This window comes from Babylonia areolata, chromosome 35, assembly GCF_041734735.1.
Source record: "Babylonia areolata isolate BAREFJ2019XMU chromosome 35, ASM4173473v1, whole genome shotgun sequence".
Taxonomy (NCBI): domain Eukaryota; kingdom Metazoa; phylum Mollusca; class Gastropoda; order Neogastropoda; family Buccinidae; genus Babylonia; species Babylonia areolata.
Window position 1 is genome coordinate 9,799,504 of NC_134910.1, and position 20,244 is coordinate 9,819,747.

A 20,244-nucleotide genomic window follows, 5' to 3' on the forward strand; every position below is an offset into this window, starting at 1 on the left:
GATGAGAATTTTAAAAAAAGAAGATTTAATTCTATGTAAAACCACACAGTTTGATAAGAAAAAAAAAACTACTAATCAGATGTCAGACCATTATAACAGAAGAGTTTGATGAGAAAGGACTTGCAAGTCTGTGTAAAACTAAGACTGACAGAGGTTAATGAGAAAGGACTTTTAATTCTATGCAAAACCACTACACAGTTTGATGAGGAAGTCCCTCCCGTGTTATTCTATGTGAAACAACAACAACAGTTTGTTAGTTCATTTTCCATAAAATCACAATAATAGAGTTTGATGAGAAAAACCCTTGTAATTCTATGTAAAACCACACCAAGTGTGTATCTGTGTGTGCGTATGTGTGTGTGCAAGCGCACACACGCGCTCATGTGAGACAGAGACAGAACTTACGTGTCAGAGACAGAGCTTACGTGCATGAGTGTGGGTGGGTGTTCCACATGGGAGTGGGGGTGGTACGCACGTGAGACTTTAACAAAGTGACTGAATCTATTCTTCTTCTTTTTTTCCATTCTTTTTTTTTTCTTTTCTTTTTTCTAATAATCTGAGAGCCTCGTCCAGCTTGACTCTGATCATTTTATTCAGCTTGTTATTACAGCCTTCTCTCATATTCTTCAGAAGTTTTCACATCAATATCTCATTTATTTAACTTTCTTAATTCGAAACCATTCAATTTCAAAGCAGGGAACCGTTCAGATTGAAGTACTTTATTAGCATCTAGCAAATATGAGAGAGGGACACAGAGTGTGTTTATACGCATGTGTGCATGAATGAGTTTGTTCTTTAATTTAGCGTCTTTTCACTATCACAGTATCAGCATGAACGAGTTCATGCACGCATGTGTGATCAAATCATCAAAACAAATTAAAAGCTGATGCTAGTTTCAGTTTCTTTGAACACAAACACACGCGCGCACGTAGGCACGCACGCACGCACGCACGCACACACACACATAGCATCTCTTGATGAAATGTGTGGATGAACCTTCATGTGAGACAGACATGCACGCACGCACGCACGCACGCACGCACACACACACACACACACACACACATAGCATCTCTTGATGAAATAAGCTGATGAACCTTCCTGCTGAATTCTAGGGGTACAGACGCTGAGAAGATGTACATATTCTGACAAGTTGAATCATATGGAATTCTTCCATTCTTGCACAGGTGAGCAACTACTCCTCAAAGCTGAAGGAATAATACTTCATCCAAACAAATAGCAACGAATAGCAAGGAAACCCAAAAGCACGGTTTCAGGAACACTTTTTTGTGCTTCAAAAATCTAAACAAATTTCCTAATTAATTTTATGCCTGAGGACAAAGCAGAGCCCTGGATGAAACAGGTTCACTGCAAAATAAACAGTGCCATAACTCACTGCTATAGTTTGTCCTCCAAAACTGTGTCTAATACACTGGGGTTTGTTTTTTCTAATCATATTTCTTAAAGACTGGTTTTGATCTCACATCAAGGTAATAGCCAGGCTGAGAACTTCTCGCTCGGAGAAAGCAAGTTCCAACATGATTAAACCCTTTCAAGGGAAGCTGTTTTCATGTTAGAAGAGGTTTAAATTGATGGGTTGAACCAGAAGACAGCCATAAGCTCTTGCTGTGAAAATCATCAATGAAGTAATGAAGAATGGGGTTTTTTTTCTTTCTTTCTTGGCTCTCCGATTGATGCCTTTTTATTTCTAATTTTTGGTTACAAACATGGAGACAAACACATGGTCCGATGCACGAACACACACAAGCATCATTTAGAGTCAGTGTAATGCGAAAACACAAATCAACGTATGCATTTGCACACCCCACACTCATTTGCGTATACACAAGCACACACACACACACACATGCACGCACGCAAAAACACACACACACACACACACATACACAAGCACACACACTGTACAGTGACACATTCTTCTTTCCTGCCCATTTCCATCAAGACAGGCATTCACGGGAGCGCACACACACGCTGGCCCTCACACACACACACACACACACACACACACACTGTGCGAAATTTTAAAGTTATGATACCCATGAAACTGAGAAGCTAAAATAATCTCCCCTACTTCTAAATCTGTCCTCCAAGCCTTGTCCCAGCGGTTTGAGACTTGTTAACCGAAAAGATAGCAAGGGTGCGACATAAGCACAGGGAAAGGAAGTGTGGGGGCGGGGAGGTAGGGGGTGGGGGAGGGGGCAGGGGGTGCAGAAGGGGTTCGGGGGGCGGGAGGGGGGAGGGGTTAAAGGTGGGTTGCGGAATGGGTAATAGGATGAGGACGGAGGTAGGTGGCTAATTAGGGGGTTGGGGGTAGCGGCGGTGGAAAGACGCGCGCGGAGAATGGAAGCGGAAAGCTTGAATTGCACAGGAGTCGCACAGAGCACTGCACTGGCAGTGACCATGGAGTTTACACGCAACCCCCCCGATCCAACTCTGTTGCATTTTTTTGCACAGACGCGACATTCTTGTCCGCTTCCTTCACGTACATTGTACGTGCACATGCGCACGTGCACTCTGAGTTTCCGAGATACACGTGCGTACGCGTGTCTTTCGCCCTCCTCCCGCTCTGCTTCCACTCTCCTCGCTGCATTCACAGTTACTGCTGTCTGTATAGATTCCTCAGCGTCTGCCTCTGTGTCTGTTTCTGTCTCTCTCCGAAACCCATCCCTGCTACCTCCTCCTTTCTTTCCCATTCCTTCTTTCTTCTCCTCGCCTCTCCCTCTTTACCTCATCTCCATCTCCTCCCCTCTTCCTCTCCTCCCTCCCTCTCCTCTCCCTGTTTTCCTCCACTCTCCCTGTCCTCCCCTCCTCTCCCCCTCTCCTATCATAGTCCTCTCTCTCCTATCTAATTCCCCTCTATTCTCCCTCTCTCCTGACCTCTTCCTCTCCTATCCTCTTTCCCTCTTTTCCTCCACTCTCCCTATCTCCCCCCCCCCCTCTCTCTCTCTCCTATCTTCTTTCTCTCCACTCTCCCTCTCTCCTACCTTATTCCTCTCTTCCTCTCCTAACTCTTCCTCTCCATCTTTTCCTCCAATCTCCCTCTCAACCTTATTCCTCTCCTCCTCTCCTATCCTCTTCCTCTCCATCTTTTCCTCCACTCTCCCTCTCAACCTTATCCCTCTCCTCCTCTCATAACTCTGTCTCCATCTTTTCCTCCACTCCCCCCTCTCTCCTCTCCTCTCCCCTTGTATCCTCGTCTATTCCTCTCCTTCCTCTCCCTAATATCCCTCCCTCCCCCTTCCCCTATTCAGAACTCTTTTTTTTTCTTTCTTTTTCTTATGCGTCTTTCTTCTTGGTTGTTGCCATTTTTCTGCGGCGTCTCCTGTCTGTCGGTATGACTGATCACTTTCCTTCTGCGCACATACAGGCTCTTGTTTGCTGGGAACCCTTTTTTTCTCTCTCTTTCTTTCTTTCTTTCTTTCAAATAAAAAATCTTTAAACAGTTCCACATTCCAAAACATTGGGCAAAATGTGAAGAAGAAAAAAAAATACAATTTATATTTCTGTTCTGTCTCACCATCTGTCTTTTCTCTTCTAAACCTCTTTTTTTTCTTCTTCTTCTTTTTTTTTCTTTACTTGTAACAAAGTTATTTACGTGTTTTCAACTAAGCAAGAGCATATTTTATGCTCTCTCTCCATGTCTCTCTCTCTCTATGTGTGTGTGTGTGTGTGTGTGTGTGTGAACATTCTTTCTGATTTGGTGGTGGTGTTCAGATTTTCTGGGCCTTTTTTTTCCCACTCCCCTATTCTTTTTCTCCCTACTGTTCTGTTCTCTTTTCCTGCATTCATACTGGAAAGTTCCCACACCCAGTTTTTCATGATACAGGGATTTGGGTGTGGGTTTGATGCGTCTGCTGATTTGTCAGTGATTTATTTTATGCCTGTCTCGTTTTGTGGCCATCTTGTTAAGTACTGTACATGCGTTTCTATAACTGTTGCCGCTGAGCACCTATCGGGTTAATGCCCTCTCGTTTCACCTCAAGAGTTTCCACTCTTTCCGCAGTTTACAGACACTCTCTCTCTCTCTCTCTCTCCACCCAAAATGACAGTAAATACCTGCCATCATCCCTCATCATCATCACTCCCGCTCGGCCCCCACCCTCTCCACCCCACGCCCCCCCTCCTTCACCTGGAGCTCCGTACTGGGAAGGCTGACGGGCCCATGCAGGAAGTTAGCGAGGCATGCTGGGTATGAGGAGCTGTTGGGGCAGCAATGCAGGGATGTGGAACTGGGCGGAAACAGTTCCTTCTGTACAACCTCCCTGTATACATACTACGCACAGATCTACATCTCTTTCTGCTACACTATTATATATGGAAGTCTGAAAGATACTTCTCCACCCCTCCCTCCCTCCCTCCCTCCCTTTGCATCCAGCAATATGTGGGTGCGGGGGTACCAATGGAAACCCTAGCCACATTTTCCACAATGTTCTCTCTGTTTTGCTGGGGCGCGGTGATGTTGGCTGTATTAGGGTGGATCTTTCCTTCTTTCCTATGCTCGTTAAAAGCTAAAGGACGCCTCGCCCGCCTCGCCTCGCAGTTCTTGAGCACAGGGATTCCCGGACATGTCTGGCACTTGGTTAAGCAGGGTTAGGAACGCTTGCTTTTGTTTGTCTGCGGAGCTGCTGACACTGTTCCCAGTGTAGACTGCAAACATTCCTTGGGCATTCCTTCCCTGGGCATTCCTAGAGTTGGGTCATATTTAGAAGGGAAAGGTGAGGAGAAACAGATTTTTTGTTTTACTTTGGATAATGTGAAACACTTATGTGGAAAACCATATATATGTATATATATATCTGGTTTTCTGTGCATTTAGAAAAAAAATGAAAGAAGTTAGTGGACTGGCATGTTCACATGGGGTGGACATATCAGCAAACCATAAAGTAACTTTAGAAAGGTAAAAAAAAATATAAAAAAATAAATAAATAAAAAGACAGAGACATATGAAAAGCAAACTAAAACTACTTTTACAATTTTCAAGGAACTTAAAAAAATAAAAAAATAAAATAATATAAAAAAAATAATAAAAAAGAATCCAGCATGAGTCCCATATATTCCCACCCTCTTCCCCCCCCCCCCTTAGATTATGTAAATATTTTATGTTCTCACATTTCCCTTTGCTGGACTTAAAACAGTTTTTGTGTTCATTTAAATTTTCAAAAAGTCTATTGACATGAATTCTCAATCTCTCTCCCTCCATCTCTCTCTCTCTCTCCTTCACTCCCCCCCCCCCCCCCCCCCCCCCCCCCCCCCCCCTTCCTTATTTTGTCAATGTCTTGACTTTCCCGTTCCCCTAAACAGCTGGATGTTAAAATTTAAATAAAATAAAAAAAATTTAAGGTTAAAATATTTGTGCTTTCAAAACTACTGCCAAGAAAAGCATTCATTTGCACAGTCTCTGTCTGTCTCCCCCTACCCCCTCTCCACCTCTCAAATCTTATTCCCTCTCTCCTCTCTATGTTTGCGAGAGTGTGTTTCTGTGTGCCTCAGTCTACATAATTTGCATACTAGTAATGCATGAACACTCACATGCATTGTATGCATTTATCATTTATACAGATCTTCCTCTTCCAGTCTTTTTCCCCAACACAATTTCAGCTTTCTAAAATGTAAACCCATTAACTGAATAGGACAGAGAGGGGGGAAAAAATGGTGGGAGGGAAGGAGAGAAGGGGTGGCGGGGGAGAGAAGGGGGGTGCGGGGAGGGGGGGAGGCGGGGGTGTCGCAGAAAGGGGAGGATGTGGGTCCTGGGCGTCAAACCAATGAATATTTTATAGCCTGGACATTGCTGCTTAATGGCTCAGGGGCAGGCAACCTCTCTGTCTTGTTCTGGGGAGGAGAGGAGGGATAAATGTGTGTGGATTTGGGGTTTTTTTCTTTTTATTTGTTTGCTTTTTCTTCTTTTTGGGGGGTGGGTGGGGGGTGGGGGGAAAGAGTGTCTCTGGGTGGTGGTTGGGAGATTTGGGATCTGTTATTCTTATTACAATCGTTCAACAAGGAATTTCTTGACACTCCTGTTGTTTACAAATACAGAGATGCCAACACCTCTATAGATACTCTTCTTTTTTTTTTAAAGAACAACCCCGATTTTTTTTTTTTTTTTTTTTTTAAATCTAAGGGACAATGAACATTCTTTGAAACACTCAGACCCTCAGTTCCAGTCACACTGCCACAAATACACAATGTTCACTATGTCACGTGGCATACATGATGCATTCAACCTTTACCAAGTAAAACCAAGTAAAATTCTGTTTTTGGAGGGCATTTCTTACACGGTTACAGACTAGGTCTGCGTAACACTCTCCATAGTCTTCTTGGTGCTCTTTCCTCCATGCATACAATTTTCATAAGGGGGTCATCAGAGTGCACAGTACACCATGTATGTCACGAAACTACCATTGCACCAAGCAGCTAATTACAATGTCTATAGATACAAGGAAACAGGAAGGTACCCACAACTAGCCAATAATGAACTTGCTGAAACAATTTTGACTTTGGTGTAACATCAGAGCTAACTGTGTTTGGTCATAATAAACCTCACAGCAGTTATTCACTGTTACTAGTGTTAGTCTTATACACTAATACAGTTACACACACATATATATATGCATGCCAAGATACACACACACACACACAGACATGCACATGCACACACACACACAGCATAATACGGAAAGGGGTATGGGGAAATGGGTGGACCGTGGAGGAGGGCAGGGGTGAGAGGGGTGGGGCAGGGCTAAACTGTAGAAGAAAATCCCAACATAATCACAGTTGCATAACAGTATCTAAACACCCAGGATACGGCTTGGGATGTTGACAATTCTATCCAATTTAATGCCTGGACATTTCAAAAAGAAGAAAAAAAGAATATAAAAATGTGTACATGACGTCAGCAGATAAATGAAAAAGCATAACAGCCACAAACTGCAAAAAAGGAAACTGACATTTCCTGGGTACTAAAAATATATCTCAATAAAAGCATCCAACTGTCACGTCCACAGAGAGAGAGAGAGAGAGAGAGAGAGAGAGAGAGAGAGAGAGAGAGAGAGAGACAGAGACAGAGAGAAAGAAGGAACATATCAAACAAAATGAATCACAAGTGATGGGACAGGGACGGCAGAAAACAAGGGACAAGCAAACACTCACACTAGCCATTAACAATTAAGTAAAAGGAAAAAGACAGCTATCAACAGGAAATTTCTAACACAGAATTTCCATTAAGTTGAGGAAGCTGACACATCCAACAGGGAACATTCTGCTCTATCATAATTTGAACAAATACCATGCCAAATGATGGTTCAGGCACTAGCAGACCTGAATGCATATTTTGGAGGCCTGTTGAAAAAAATCTCCACTCTTTACAATCCAAAAAGCTGCCTATATCATAGAAAGTTCCATCAGAATGAAGGTGCAATAATAATCTAACCTCTCACCATCTCAGCAACTGTGCCTGTCAATTCCATAATAAAAATAAAAAAGATTCATTCCAAATTTGCTGATAATCAATAAGACAATGGAGCTGGTCAGTTGATTTAGAAAAAAAGGAGGGGGGGGGGGGGAAGGGGATAAAGAATTGGGGATTTGAAGTGTTGTGGACAAGAGACAAACAAAACAAATCCACAGTAATCAAATTATCAACTCTACAGTCTACCAAAAAAAAAAAATCTAGACTTTCCTTTGAGCTAATTAACACTCTTCAGAGCAAGTGAGAGATGCACTACTTGAACTTGTACTTGACGCTGGCCGTGACCCCTTAAAATAAATGGCTTGATTAAGCAATCTCTGCCAAAAATGAGTAAAACTAAAAGCAACCTCAGAGGTGCTTCAATTTGTTCAAATGGTCAGAGTGCAAACTTTTTGAGTTCAATCAGTTCAGGAATGAGGGCATGCACTACTGTTCCAGACAAAACACACAAACACAATAACTACATGGCTCAAAATACCATGACAACTAAATCATCTGGCGGATATAAGTGGAAATGCTCTCTCTACTTCTCCATTGGACAATCAATGTATGTGTGTGTGTGTGTGTGTGTGTGTGTGTGTGTTAGTGAACTGAACCTTGGGTGAATGAGCAGTCAGCTGCCTTCAGTGCAGACATATATCACACTCCCGTCCTCCCCTTTTCACTTTAACTAAGTTAACATCTCCATTCCCCACACTGCTTTTTCTCAGTACAGAACCCCACTAAAGTGCAGTCCCACTGAGAAATGGCGTGATCTAGAATTAGAAATAAAACATGTTAGCACAGAAACCATTGATCACCTTTCAATATTTTCTTTCTCAGGGAAAGCCTCATGTGTGCAGAGCATGATGTGTTGAAAATGGGAAACAACCCAGACAGCAAAGCACTAAAGATGCCAATGATGGGCAGAGTTGATCTCATTTGATGTTTCACTGTGCTGCTGGTATATGTACTTATCATATTCACCAAGGCTCATACTCAGAGACTGTGTGTACTGAACTGAATTACATTTTTTGTCATGACCTGATTTCTGTGTGTGAAACTTAAGCTGCTCTCCCACATCGCCACAATGCATCACCACTAATATCTCTTTTGTCCTTTTTTTTTCTTTTTTTTTTCCTGCCAGTTCTTTTACATGCACTAAGCTACACTCAGTTTATCACCTCATCCAACTGACCAGCACCCACACCACCACTGCAAGTCTAGCAGCTCTAGGAGGAAGTAAAATTCCACATGATCTGTAAATGGGTCTCAAAACCCATGAACAGTCACCTCCTACTGTCCTAGCCAGTCACATTACCACTAAGCCACCACTCTACTGATGGAGGTGGGGACAAGAAGAGGAGCAGAATGTGCCACACACTCTCCAGGTCACCCCTTCAGGCTGTACTTTTCATCAGGACTCTCCATCAGCCCCCCACCTCAGCCCCCCACCATTTCTCCAGGCAGTTCATCTAGTGCACAGTCCCCTCTTGATCAACATTCCCTCCCTCTCTCTTTCTCTTCCTTTCCCCTCTGTACCTTTTGTTCCCACTGTTTAGCTGGACCAAAAAGCCAGCAGACTCTGAAAGGCCTTTTGACGTCATTTCTTTGTATGGACTAAACTGATATCCATACAGTCTCATGTTCAGTCAAGCACAAGCCCACAGAATACCAAACAGTACATCTTGCTTCCCATGGAGAGGCTGTCAATAGACCTGGCTTGTTACAGGGCTTGTAAAGAGCAAGTCAATGAAAGCCAATTCACCCACAGAGAGGAAACAATTGCTGCCTTGTGGGGGAAATTAACTGGATAAAAAAACGTGTCCATGTGGCTCAAAATGACACAGCTAACAAAAAATGCATGGCTGTTGAGCATTTCCAGATAGGTTTTTTTCTTTTCTTTTATTTAATAACAGACCTGTACAAGCCTTGAATCTGTTTCTCCTTCCTCCGTTCTTCTTTCCTCCTGATCCTTTTCTTTCCTTAATTTAAAACTTCCTTGCTTCTTTCCTTCTCTCTTTCTTTTTCTGAAGACACAAAGGTTTCATACAACTCTCATCTGTGCCACCTGTCTGTATGCCATGCTCTGTTAGTCTGTGAGTGTCAGAGAGTGTGAAAGGAGCAGAAAGGAATGAGACAGACACTGGGGCGGACTGACTGGGGTGAATCTGACAAAATGCGGACTGGAGGAAAGGACCACTGTAACAAATAACGCACCACTGCATGTGTGTGCATCTTCATCTTTCCATCTTCCATTGCCTATTGCCCAGCTGATCATACAGAACCATATCAGGGGTGAACAGCTATAAAAATTGGTCCCACAGAACAAAGAAGAAAAAAAAACCTTCCCATCCCAACGAGGTCCTGTGTGAGAGATCCAGATAAACTGATGACTCATGCTGGTTGAGCAGACTAACCAACTGTCCAGTCCTATCACTGTCAGACAGGCCAATTCAGCCAGGATGCCCTCTCTTCTTCAGTGTGTTGTGTTCCATAACCAACAGTCAAAACTGTTCATAACAGTGATATACATGATAATGCTCCCAAATCAGTAATTTATGTATGTACACATGTTGTCCTTATGTGGCTGACACACATACTGTGGAAACAGGAACTTCAGGCAACTGATTCATGAAGGTCAGCCACAACTGTGATTTAGCAGATCAGTTTGTGCACACTTTTATTTACAGTCATTAATCAGACTGAGTGACTATTACCCACAATCAATCAACTTTTAAAAATAAACGTATCACCTTTAATTTGTCATATTTTAATACCTATGTTACAATTACATACATGTACATGTACTAAATCAATAGCCAATCAGTAATCCCCAAAGTAATTGTTTACTTAATATAAGAGTGTATCAGAATTACATCCATTTTAGGACTACAACCAGACTGAGTTAAGTGGAGGGGTTGGGGTGGTGGGCATGTGTGTGTGTGTGTGCGCGCGCGTGTGCATGTTGTTGTTGTTGTTGTTGATGATGATCTTAATTTAATGTTGTTCATCGATTTTACATCTGTTCAGTAAGACTAAGATTGTAAGAGTGATATCAGACAGGGGTGGGGGGGTCTGTGTGTGAGGGGAGAGGGCCCTGAGGGAGAGGGGTAACAGGGAAGGCAGTGTAAGGGGTGTAAATGTGGCATGTGTGAATATGCTGTGTGTGAGTGTGTGTGTGTGTGTGTGTACAAGTGTGTGTGTTTAGACTCTGTGTGTGTGTGTCCTAGCTAACAAGTGAAAGTACCCCCAAGGGCCCTGGACCATTTCACCCAGGTGCCCCCCATCTCCACTCTGTGTCAATAACAGGACTAACAACCTGGGGGGGGGGGACCCTGGTACTAGCAGGTCAACACACAGGCCACAGGCCATAAAGAGTCTGCCTGTGACAGTGTGTGTCCCACATGTCACACCAGTTGGGAACAAGCAAGAGAGGCTTTGAAGTTCTATTGGCAAATGTGTGTGTGTGTGTGTGTGTGTGTGTGTGTGTTTGAAGGGGAGCATGGGGGGAAGCAGTGGTGGTTGAGTGCTGATTGTGTGTGTGATGAGTACCACTACCAGTGTGGTGGTGAGAAATCTCTCTACTCCCTCTCTTCCTCTGTGTGTGTGTGTGTGTGTGTGTGTGTAAGAGAGAGAGTGTGTGTGTCTGTGTGTGCATACATGTGTGCGTGTATCACTGTATGTATCTCTTTGTATCCGAGTGCATGTGCGCGTGTCTGCGCACACATGTGAGCGCGCATGCGTGCATGTGTACAGGTGCCAACCTCCATACATACAGGTATACTACTGTATTCATATTATATGTGTGTTCTGGTGGAGGCAGAAAAAAGGGGCCCAGAGACAGCTGCCTGCTGACAAACAGCACAAGGTGGGGGAGAGGATCAGATGTTCTGACAGGCCTGACTGTTTCACCCCACAGCTCAGTGCATCCCTCTATCTGATCTCGCCCTGCTCCCTGTCATGTCACCGAAGAAGCTTTTTAAATGCTTGTTCCAGGAGGGAGGTGGCAGAATGGTTAAGATGCTTATTTGCCAATACAGTGTCCGTGAGGGTCCAGGTTCAAATCCAAGTCTCATCCTTCCTCCCAACTTTGACTGGAAAATCAAACCAAGCATTCAGTCATTCAGATGAGACGATCAACCGAGATAAGTCCTGTGTGCAGCACACACTGAAAAAAACAAAACTAATAGTAAACATGGCAACATAAGAGCTGCCCTCTGGCATAATCTGTGCAAGATATCCACTGTGATAGGTACAGACAAATACAAATGCATGCAATCATGGCCTGACTAGCTGGTTGGGTTGTGCAGCTGTCAGGCATCTATCTGCCTGGAACAGCTGTAGACGTGGTGTAGCTTACATGGATTTGTCCAACACTGTGATGCCTCTTTGGGGAACTGAAACTGAATCTTGTTCAGGGAGTGGAGAGGAAGGGGGCTGGACAGGGGGAACGGAGGTGGCACAGGTTGGGGAGAGGGTGACAGAGGGAGTAAAGGGGTTTCAATTTACGGGAGGAGGTTACAGCTTTACATGATCCAGCATTCTGTATTGATTTTCTTGAAACGGATTGTGTGTGTGTGTGTGTGTGTGTGTGTGTGTGTGTGTGTGTGTGTGTGTGTGAGTGTGTGTGTGTGTGTGTGTGTGTGTGTGTGTGTGAGCAAGTATGTTTAATTGTGTCTGTCTGTCTATCCATTCGTCTACCTCAGTGTCTGTCCACAAGAATAACTGCCTCTGTGTGTAAATCATAAATGTATTTGTGCCTGTGTCAGTATGTGCGCACATATGTATAGATCTATAAATGTGCTGTGAGCATGTTTGTGTTTGCTCCCCAATGTGGATACAACTATTACAAGTGGAATGTTTCATTTAGGAATATTAGTATTATACTTAAAATCATCAGTTTTACACTCATCATTAAGTTCAGACTGGTATTTAAAAAATCTGAATTATGAAGTGACATATCAATTATTACATTACACTGATTTATCAATCTTCCCTGACACAAAAAGCCTTTGCTGTGCCAAAATGCATTACACAGTCCAATTCAAAGCTGCTTTACTTAGTATCAGTAGCAGCTGTTTTTGTTTTGGTGATGCTTTGCATAACACACTTTCTACTATTTTCATCATAACGATCAGCACAGGCCAAAACCTTTGGTCCCAATATATCTGAAGTTCTGCACTGAACAGTAGTGCTAGCATAACTACTGTACTAGTACTGGCAGTGAAACATCTGCAGCAGTAAGCAACAAGCACGTGGAACAAATGAGTGTGGGCAGGCAGGCAAGCAGGGTACAGAACTTTCCTCCTGTACATACTTAACACTTCACCCTCCCCACCAAAACTTCAAAAAGGCATGGTACAGATTAAGTCATGGGTTGATGACTGTAACACACATGGTGGGGCCACAGTTAGTAAGGTAAGAGAGATGGTGGGGAGGGGGAGGAGAGAGAGGAAAGGGGGCAGGGACGGGGAGGGGGGTAGTGGTGTTGGGTGAGAGAGGAAGGGGTATAGACTACCACACAGTACACAGCCCAATCTTTTTTCCAGCTGGTTTGTGCCTGAAGTTGTGAGGCACTTTTTCACCACCACCACCACCACCCCCACCCCCCTCTCCGCTACCACCACCACCCTTTCAGTGATCACCACATGTTCTCCATTCCTGAAACAGGCCTGGTGGCCATTTTCTGTTACCATGTGCTAGTGTACCAGTATGGTCTTGAAAAAAATTTTTTTTTAAATTACTTCCTCATTTTAGTATCAGCAAAATAAAGTATAAACGTTATAATCTAGACATGTTCCTTTTTTGCAATGTTTTGATGTGTATAAATTAATATCACTCCGGAAAATATCATGGAAACTGGAATGTGAAAAAAAACCCAACAAACCAACCCTCTCTACTCTCCAAAATCGCACATTTGAACTGTAATGACAATCAGTCTCTGTCTCTCTCTATCTCATATCGTACCATCTCATATCCCACTCTCTTTCTCATGTCACAGGGAGAGAAACATGAAGAGGGTCCAATTAAAACTGCAATCTATCATTTTCATTAATTACCTGACACTAAAATGAGTAAAAAGCAAACGATAGTGAGACATGATGTCAGACCATTTTAATTTTTATATTTCAAGTCTAAAACTAGTAGGAAAAGAATCTGATTAATCATTCTTAACTGACAATGACATAACATGGAATCGCAGCAAAGAATAGCAGTTGCCGACCCAGACTTTTATAACTGATCAACCAATCCAGCCAATGCCACCTGTCCAAATAATATAACCTGTCAGTGAGTGTCAAGTGGTATGCATTTTGATAAAATCAATAACTTCAGTGATAAATCAAAGAAAAAAAAAGTAGATATTATGCAGACTGATTAAGTGATTACTATCCAATTGCTCACCTGGTAATACCACCTATTTTTTCCCTTTTTTGTTTACATTTCTTTTCCCATCCAATTCCATTCATCTGACCAGAAATTCTTTCTTCTTTCTGACTGAAGAGTGGTTTATTGTCCATGATACAAACTAACAAAGGTACAGAAAATCATTTTTCAACATGTGCAAACATTAAAATAATGTGCAAATGAGATAAACCTGAGTAAGCTGCAAGTGAGGTAAGAAAGTATACATACATGTATTGTTTGTATGCTGTACATTAAAATATAATCACACACACACACACACACACACACACACACACACACACACACACACACAGAGTTACTGTCCTACTCCTACCATCTCTTGACTGAACCATAAACTCATCATTTCACAGAAAACTAGAAGGTATCTCCCCTCATCCCCTCCACTGACAGAGAATTTCAACAAAAACTGGCCAGTATAAATTAACCAACGGATCAATTGCAACATGGCATCAGGGAACTTTCTGCCATTATATAATGCAAGTGCACACTGTGAGAATCCCACCCATCCCCCCATCCCCACCTGGTACCGACAGCTAAAACCCACAATAGTGAGGAGTAGTGTAGGTGGCATTGGGGTGGGCTGGGGGAAGGTGAGGGTCAGATTGGCGCCATGATATGCAGATGATTGGCCTAGTCCACTATTTACCCTGGACTAATCAATACAGTCCGCAGAAAAACAGGCATGGAGCGAGAGAGGAGAAAAGAAGTGGAGGGGAGAGTGAGGGGAGGGGGAGGAAGGGAGGAGGATAAGGCTTGGACACTGCAAAAGTAGTGCAAGCTGTTCAGCTCGCAGCCCGGCGCCACCTAACACTGGCACAGAGACAGGGGAGGATCAATGGCCGTTCAATGGGACTAAGCCGCCAGGACCTGTCACCCAGTGCAAACCTCCTCCCACACCCCCCAACCCCACCCCCTCTGACTAGAGGAATCGGCAACCACTCACATCACACACATCCTGCCCTATCTGTGCAGCAGCCACTTCAAATGGAATCGGGGAGGGTGCAGGGGTGGGGTGGGGTGTTATGGAGAGAGAAAGATGATGAGCTTTGGGAATGGTGCTGTGACTATTGATGGCACTCCCCTGGCCCCTCTGCCAGAGTGATTTTTTTCTTCATCAAAATCAAATCATCAGTCTTGAGCTGAAAGCTATGTCCCACACCATCCTCTTTGTTGATACGGAAAGGAACAGATATATATATATCACCACCTACAAATGTTAGGCTTTTAATTAGGTGGAAAGAGCATGATGAATCTGCTTAAGTTTCAAAGGACCAAAAAAAAAAAAAGAAAAAAAAAAGCACTACTGTAGTACTTGTGTTGTTAACCAATACTTTGTATTTTGAGAATTCAAAAAATAGATGCATATATTGGTCAGGAATGCAATGCTTGTACACGAGTCAAGTGTCAGCCAGTTACTGTGTTGGTAACAGTTTGACAATAGAAATCTACTTCAAATGACAAAAACAATACTTGTCTAGAAAATGTTATAAAAGTGTTAGTTGGGAATGTGAAGTTATTTGTTTGTTTGTTTGTTTGTTTTCGTTTTTTTCTTGTTTTCAGTAAAATTCAAATCCAAACACAAGGTGGGCTGGTCAGTTGGGTGGCTGAGTCAGTGAATAGTTGTTTTGCTCACCAGCTGGATTGCTTGCTAATTAAGTAATTAATGAATGTTGTTCACTGGACTGAGCTAAAATTAAAATTACTCATTCTTAAACAAATCTCCTAACTAAAAACACATACAGAGACAGAGTGACAAGGAGAGAAAGAATCAGCTGTCTTTTCTTTCTTTCTTTCTTTTCTTTTCTTCTTTCTTTTTTTTTTTTTTAATCATTGACATTCTGATTCTCAACCTTAGTGATATGGAAATGATGGTAACAACTGGTCCCTCCCTATAACTTGTCCTCCCTGACACCTACATGTATGCATGCAACTTTTATTACAAGAGACAACAGTAAAACACTGCATGAATTCAAAACCTTACTTTTTTTTTTTTTTATTCATCAAACACCTTTCTGACTCCTTTCAAGGAAATCATGCTTTGGGTTGTCTGGCAAGGTTTTGGTGTCTATTTTTGTTATGCAGACATATGCATAAATGCTTATTTACAATTACATGGTCTCACAAATAAAACATACAGTCTCTCTGTCCCTCCCTCTCTCTCTCTCTCTGTCTCTCTCTCTCTCTCTCTCACACACACACACACACACACACACAAATACAAAAATTATACAAATACCAATACATTGATTCACACATATATGTGCACACAGGTCAGCTTCCTCACATCTAGATATACATGTCAAACTTTCTATTAAAACTCTGTCCCTCAGATAACAAAGCTATGATTGTTACCACTATATGAGTATATCAGAATTTCAGATTGAATGTTATCACTACAGTGTATCAGGCTGAATGTTCTTGCACACACACACACACACACACACACACACACACACACTCACACACCCGTACGCATGCACACGCACACGCACACATGCACACACACTGTTTTCAGACAACACAACCTCTCTCTCTTGCGCAACAGAACTAAATTTTATCAGGTTGAGCAAACACATGCACCCACACACACCCACACCAAAACACACACACACACACACGCACGCACGCACGCGCTCAAACACACAGAGACAACAATCTCCCTCTCACACAACAAAACCAAATTTTTATCAGATTGAGCAAACACACACACACGCGCATGCACAGACGCACAGACACACAAGCACACAACCATCCCCTCACCAATCTCCCTCTCTCACAACAAAAAACCCAACACATTATCCCATCACAAAGACTCCTGAACTAACAAAAGGCAAAGGGCTACGGTTGACCTCCTCCCACCCCCACTGCCATAAATCCCCCCCCCCTCCTCCCAACACTATCTGATGCCAAGTTGAAAAGAGTAATCAATACCCAATCCTGGCCAACTTTTCTTGTCAGCCTTGACAAACCCCTATGAAATCAGTACATGCAGTCAGTCAGTCTGTGAGCTCCCAGGGACACAGACAGCCGTGGTGCACTGAAGGCACAGACAAGCAGGCCCCGGTGGGAGGGGAGAGACAAAGATGGTGCCACTCTGTCTCCCCCGCCTGTGGGAGTTTATAGTGGAGAGGATAGGAGGAGGGGGAAAATATGACTACTAGGGAGGATGTACCCTACCCCAGTAGCGGCACACCTCCCACAACACCCCCTCCACACCCTGTGTTTTAACTTCTGAGTCACTACCCTCTCACAGTGTCTTCGGGATAAACAACTTGGAGGGGGTCAAAACTGGTTTGAACAGAATAAACTGAATTTACATCATTTCTGCTCTTTAAATAGTTTAATATTTAAAATAATTAAGTAATTAACATTTTTAAAAAGCTCTTGCACAGTGTAGGCCTGGGCTGATATCCAACATCTGTTATGTGGATCTATCTGCAGACCCCTTGGTAAAGTCCACAATTTTCATGCTGTGTAATTTGATTTCCAATTATCTGTTAATTTCATTCTCAAAAAATTCAAGTCAATTAAAATTCCAATAAAAGTCAATGTCAAACTCATCTTCATGAGTATAGAGCAGCCTTTTAAAGTTTTTTAGTTACAAAATCCAAACATTTTTAATCATGTTAAAAGATTAAAATCTGAAAGTATTGCAGTTTCTCCGCAGACCATTGGTTATAAAACTTTTACACACACACACACACACACACACACACATATATATAGTGTAATGTACTTGTTTCTCTTTAGAATTACAATATGATATAAAGTGCAATCAAATAAAACAAAGTAAATTATGTTAATAAAATACAATTAAATACAAACATGCCATGAGACACAGAAACAAGAAACAACAACAACAAAAAAAACCACCCAAAACCAACAAAGTAATAACACAATTTTTCAAAACGGAAGAAACTCAAAAAGGAAGGAACCTGACTCAAGACCCCAGACTGAGATAACTACAATATCTAGATAGATATATCAATCAAGCAGCAGGAAATGAAGAGAGAAGATAAAATGACCTAGACCAGTGCCCCCCAACCTGCTCAGAGCACCAGATGGGGAAGGCTATGTTTACAGAGACTGAGAGAGCTGTGCTTATTCCACTGTGGCTGCATGGAAGCTGCCAGCAGCCAAGCCTGCTCTTTGGGTCAAACAACCCATTTTTATGACATGTCTGCAGATGCTGGAGTTGTAAACCAGCCTTCCCCTACCCCTTCTTATATCCTTCCTGAAAGGCTTCAGAAGCAGTAAAACCAGAAACAGAAGCTTAAAGAGTCAGGACAAGTTACTTGATGCTTCGTTGCTTGCACATTTTTTTCTCGTTTTCTTCTTTGCAGCACATCAGGTAGAACGTCAAGACAGCCCCATGAATTTTCAGGGTTTCTGGCTGAACCATCTATTTCTAGGTCATATTACAAACAAAATGAAAACATGCCTTTGTTTTACTGGATTCACTGCCAGTCATGTGTTGATGTAAATTCAGTTCCCAAATCACAACTGTTAAATTACTTAATACTATGACTTGTTCAACTATGCATATGATTACAATGCAAACAAAGGCAAAATAGCATCAAGCTTAAAGCTTGTGATAAATGACTTTTCTTATTCAAATAGTAAAAAAATTAAATTGCTTGTATCATTGTTCACAAATCTGTGTGCTTTTGATACTAAATAAATTATACAACTTCATTTCAGATTTTTTTTTTCAAATATAAGCAGGCTGTATGTTTAAAAGGCTGTACAAAGTAAGATTTCTAGACTAAAAGAATACCATATCTTTAGTTATATCAACTTCAGCTTTTTAATCACGAACAGGCAACACAGCTAATAACGCTCTCTTTAATCCAAGAAGTTTAATTTCTTTACAACAAACTGATGTCGGGTGCTCTTTAAAATTTTATTTTCTGTCAATATTATTCATCTTCATGATATTTTAATAAATAACTGAGCTGCACAAATCTTTTGTGATAATATTCTGCTAGTTGTAGTGGTAGGTTTTAAAATGTGTCAAAAAACAATCCTAATTCTAAACTATTCCTTAGTATACATGACTACAGTCATCAGCCTAAACCTTGCCACATTATTTTTCATCTCAATAATGTTTTTATCTCATAATAAATAACTGACCTAAGAATAATTATTACAACTAATGAACTATTGAAATTTGAATGCTTAAATTTTAATGTGTAAGACTTCAGTGATGTTGAATATATACTTTAAATCAAATGAATTCAAATTCTAAAAAATATAACCAGTTCATAAGTTAATAATTATAAGCACTATTTAAAAACAAAACAAAAAAAACAACATTTCTTTAGAATGAATTATCTGAATTTAACCTTAGTCAGACATGTAAAACAACTGATAAAGGATTTAGACAGCCCATTCGAGGCAAGTTGATTGCTTGTTAAAAAAAAAATCAGTAAATTTAATACTTTACAATGATAAAAATAATATAAAAAAGCCTAATAATCTTTTCTTTTTAAACTTATATCTAATATGCTTGGATTCAATTTCAAAGGAAAATATCATTTCAATAAAATTAATTATTCTACATTTTCAATTTCATTTTCAAGCTTTGATTTGGAGAGAGTGAACAGGATAAGTAGCTGGGGGGGGGGGGATTGAAAGGTGGGGGTAGGGGGGGGGGGTCTCACCAATCATTTTCAAATATTGTATATATATATATATATATATAGATACACATTATATATATTTCTTTCAATGTTTCAGATACTGCTACATTATATTTATAAACAAAGCTTGTCATGGTACACAGGATTTTTATTTTTTTAACTGTAATCATTAATGCAAAGTTCTAGATACATGAACTTGTTTGTTGTTGGTTTTTGTTTGGTTGGGGTTTTTTTTATTCTTCTTGATCAATTTGAATGATGTGGACCTTTGAAGAACTCTCCGGTCTAAATGATCTACAGAACACTAGTATCCAAAATGGGACTGATTAAAGTACGCATAGGGCTTCTTTATTCCAACTTAAGTGCAACTTTTGTGAAACAAACAAAAAATCTGCATTTGTTGGGTTGATAAAAAAAAACGCGACTTCCCCTGAGTGGGATTGGTCTTAGAACTGGATTTTAACCATCATGTGTGGTTGAACTCTGAATAAAATCATTTGCTTTTTACACACACACACACACACACACACACACACACACACACACACACACAAACAAACACACACACACACACACACACACACACAACCATGCCAGAGCAGTTCTTGACAAATACCGAGACAATGGTGTTATGGCGGACGCCATTACCAAAGGGGCGCAACCTACGAGATTAAATTTGTGTTGTGCATGGACAAAGACAGTACCACC

The 20,244-nt window shown here is 41.5% G+C and overlaps 1 protein-coding gene across 1 annotated transcript in view; it reads right to left on the reverse strand.

Moving 5' to 3' along the window:
* The window catches only part of LOC143277795 (neogenin-like), a 109,310-nt gene that overhangs the window by 88,709 nt on the left and 357 nt on the right, over nucleotides 1–20,244 (reverse strand). The window lies entirely within an intron of this gene.